Below are 4571 nucleotides of genomic sequence, written 5' to 3' on the forward strand. Positions count from 1 at the left end.
ATATCGCCTCTCCGATCCGCTAACTGGGCCGCCACATCCCCGCCTTGTTTCCCGGGCTCCGCTGCCACTCCTACTATCCCAGGACCGGCTTGCCGGGTGTCGGCAGGAAGCTGGGGAGGAGAGCGGCGAATGTCCGTTTACCGATTTCCTCCCCGTTCCATGGGAGCGACGCGTATTGCATCACTTCAGGTCCCTGAGCTGTCATTGGTCGGCTCCTGAAGCCCAGCTATAAGCTAATGGAGTGCGATCTGCTTATTTGGAGTGTAATGGTGACACTAGGGGGGCTTTTGGACCCCCAGTATCACCTTAAAGAGGACCTGTCACTGCCAATATGTTATCACGTGTGGGCGGGGGGGGGCTTGTAAGCCCCCCATGTGATAACATATTGGCTTGTAATCCCCCCTATGTGATAGCAAATAAAGTTAAAAAGTTTAAAAACTAATATTAAAATAAACTTTTTTTTAAAGTCCCCCGCAAGCATGCGCGTCGTCATGTAAACACATGTCGGGTGCGCCTACGTATGAAAACGACGATCTCGCTACACGTTGGGTATCGCCGCGCACCCCGGAGTGAGAGCAATCATTCTAGGGCCATCATTTACACGTATCTCTAAACTGATGACCTGTAGGGGCTGCGTCTATGGACTTTTTGGCGTACTGAAATTTGTTGCAGTTTCACAGACGTACACAATTTTTAACCCGGGCATGTCGGGTATTTACTGACTCGTTGTAACCTCGTCTTTTATATTTTACCCAAAAAAAAAAGGGTTTCATATTGTGTTTTGGGGCACTACATTTTACATAAATGCATTTTTCACTACATTTTTGGGTTTGATAATAAGTTGCACTAATGTCGTGCAACATAAAAAATGTGCAACTGCCGCCATTTTATTCTACAGGGTCTCGGCTTTCAGAAAATATATCACGTTTGAGGGTTTTAAAGGACAACTATGGGGTTAAGGCTTTTCCTCATAGTTCTCCTTAGGGTAACGGGAGGACACAAACTAGCGTCCTCCCATCACCCTAAGCTCAGTATATAGGGAGCTACAGCTCGCGGTATACTGAGACGCCGCACCTGGAGCGGATCCCGGCGTAGTTGATGGGATCCGCCCAGCTGCGTGAGTGACAGCTGGCTCTGCCTATCTAGAGGCAGAGCCAGCTGTACCCGCCCCCTCCCCCAGTCAGCGCGGGAGGATCGGAGCGAGGAGGGGAAATCCAGCCCCTCCCCCTGTCACGGCAGAGAGCAGTGACAGGATCGAGAGGTGAGCGAACGCCGGTAACTGTTCCCTCACCTCCCGATCTACTGAGCCGACCTGTGACAGTCTCATTGTCACAGGTCGGCTAGAACTATGAGGCGAGTGAAAAGCACCCCCCCCTTAAGGGGTTAATAAAAGGATGCTTTTCTTTCCACTGATCGCCGGTCATTGTCAGCGTTTCTCACTTGTCTTGTCCAAACGATTGCACAGCGAGGCGGAATATGTTGGCGCTATATGAATGAATAATTGTATTAATGGGGGAGGGGAGTGTAAAGTGCCAATGATAACCAAAGTTGTTTTAAGCTGGGGGGGGTGTTTAAAGTGTTAAAGTGCCAGTGAAGATTGGCCTGGACAGTAAGGGGTTAACTGATGCAGAGATTGAGGCTGTTCAATGTAGAACACTTCCTGTTACATGGTGATGATTCTGTTTCTGGGTAACAAAACCCAACACGGTACAGGAAGCTTTGTTTCGAGGAATTTCGGGTCTCGGGGGGACAACGCTGGTTTTTCTGATCGGAGGAAACCCCATGACATCATTTGTGGTTTCTATATATACGTGTCGGGGAAGCCCTCAGTGCCAGGAGGTAGATATGAGTCACATTTCACTGACACATTGAAAGAAAAAAAAAAACGAGGACAGAGACTGGAGAGTCCCGGCCCTCAGGACTCTCACCCCCGACCCTCAGGTCTCCTCCTTGAAACAAAGCGACACTCGTCACTGACAGACCGGGGCCGGTGTACACAGGCTGCTGAGATCACTGACACCAGTGACAGATATATACACTAAGTATCGGGACGCCTTTACACGCACATGAACTTTAATGGCATCCCAGTCTTAGTCCGTAGGGTTCAGCATTGGGTTGGCTCTGCCCTTTGACCGCTATAACAGCTCCGCCTCTTCTGGGAAGGCGTCCACAAGGTTTAGGGGTATGTCTCTAGAGTCCAGTGGCGGCGTCCGTTACACCGCGGCATCCCACGCTTTGCATTGCACTTGGTGATGTGCGGCTTGGATGCAGCTGCTCGGCCATGGAAACCCATTCCATGAAGCTCTCTACGCACTGTTGTTGTGCCAATCTGAAGGCCGCATGGAGTTTGGAGGTCTGTAGCTATTGGCTCTGCAGACAGTTGGCGACTTCTGCGCGCTGTGCGCTTCAGCATGCGCTGACCCCGCTCTGTCATGTGACGTGGCCTGAGCAAATACAGTGCTTCGAAAGTGGATTCCATCAGACCCAAAACTCTCATGCAAGTTCTCAGACAAGATCGGCGATGGGGCCCGAATGACCGAACTTGATCCCGCAATGTCATTACTTTCATTCTGTGGGATACCTTTCCTTTGCCTTGTTAGGACGAGAAATTGGAGGATCTACCGATAGCCCATTTTTTTTTTTCATCGTCTAGGAACCAGAATACTCACCACAGATTTCCTCAGTAATACCCCCGACCCCGATTGGTGTAGAGCTAAGAAAGGCAAATGATGCGCCGCTGGACTGGCCGCCTACAACAGAAATTGTATGAAAAGTGTCTGTCGCTGTAAAATGCCGCAGTGCAACCAATAAGGAGACAGTATCATGTAAAATTACACAGCAACTACACGAAGAGCGAAGGAACAGAACCTATCGCCATATTCGTTATCATATAACGCATGTGCAATATATGGCCCCATGTCCCTGCAGGAATCCTGGAATTATATCGGCCACGTTAACAGGAACTCTGAGCCACCAGGATGAAGTACAAGACACCAAAAATGTCCTGCTTTTTTTTTCCAGAGAAACTTCCAGGATTTGACTTACCCGGTCTGAGTCTCTAGGTCCAGTTGGCGAACTAGTGAAACTCTCAGAATTGGCAGCACAGTGGCGTAGTGGTTAGCACTTCCTCCTTGCAGAACTGGGGGTTCCCGGTTCAAATCCTAGCCAGGCCACTATCTGCAAGGAGTGTGCGTCTTCTCCCTGTGCTTGTACTGAGAGTCCCCGGTTCAAATCCTAGCCAGGCCACTATCTGCAAGGAGTGTGCGTCTTCTCCCTGTGCTTGTACTGAGAGTCCCCGGTTCAAATCCTAGCCAGGCCACTATCTGCAAGGAGTGTGCGTCTTCTCCCTGTGCTTGTACTGAGAGTCCCCGGTTCAAATCCTAGCCAGGCCACTATCTGCAAGGAGTGTGCGTCTTCTCCCTGTGCTTGTACTGAGAGTCCCCGGTTCAAATCCTAGCCAGGCCACTATCTGCAAGGAGTGTGCGTCTTCTCCCTGTGCTTGTACTGAGAGTCCCCGGTTCAAATCCTAGCCAGGCCACTATCTGCAAGGAGTGTGCGTCTTCTCCCTGTGCTTGTACTGAGAGTCCCCGGTTCAAATCCTAGCCAGGCCACTATCTGCAAGGAGTGTGCGTCTTCTCCCTGTGCTTGTACTGAGAGTCCCCGGTTCAAATCCTAGCCAGGCCACTATCTGCAAGGAGTGTGCGTCTTCTCCCTGTGCTTGTACTGGGGGTTCCCGATTCAAATCCTAGCGAGCCCACTATCTGCAAGGAGTTTGTATGTTCTCCCTGTGCTTGTACTGGGGGTTCCCAGTTCAAATCCTAGCCAGGCCACTACCTGCAAGGAGTGTGTATGTTCTCCCTGTGCTTGTACTGAGAGTCCCCGGTTCAAATCCTAGCCAGGCCACTATCTGCAAGGAGTGTGCATGTTCTGCCTGTGCTTGTACTGGGGGTTCCCAATTCAAATCCTAGCCAGGCCACTACCTGCAAGGAGTGTGTATGTTCTTCTCCCTGTGCTTGTACTGGGGGTTCCCGATTCAAATCCTAGCCAGGCCACTATCAGCAAGGAGTGTGCATGTTCTCCCTGTGCTTGAGTGGCATTCCCCCAGGTACTCCGGATTCCTCCCACACTCCTAAGACATGCTGGAAGGTTAATGGTCTCCTGTCTAAATTGGCCCCAGTGTGGGTATGCATGCTAGATAGGGCCATTAAATTGTAAGCTGCGAATGTGAAGTGCTGTGTTAACTGTCAGCTCTATATAAATCCTTATAATAAAGAAATAATTCTATTCGGCATGAAGAAACGAGCAGATCTTAGTAGTAGAAGTTAATTGAAGAAACAAAATAAACTAAAATAATAAAGAAGAAGAGGACAGTTCTATTCTATAAAAAAAAAATACACTAAGCAAAACTGGCAGGTGGGAGGAGCTATGTCCTCAAAGTGACAGGCCTAATTTATGTTTGCTAGTGTCCATTTCTCCCAGAGGCAGCAGCATAACCCTGCGTCTCAGAATCCTTCAGAGCTGTGTCCCTCAATGGACGAGAAAATATCTTGACTATTAGTTTTGTTTAGCAT

This window comes from Nanorana parkeri, unplaced genomic scaffold (genome assembly GCF_000935625.1).
Source record: "Nanorana parkeri isolate BGI_ZX_2015 unplaced genomic scaffold, ASM93562v1 scaffold1354, whole genome shotgun sequence".
Taxonomy (NCBI): domain Eukaryota; kingdom Metazoa; phylum Chordata; class Amphibia; order Anura; family Dicroglossidae; genus Nanorana; species Nanorana parkeri.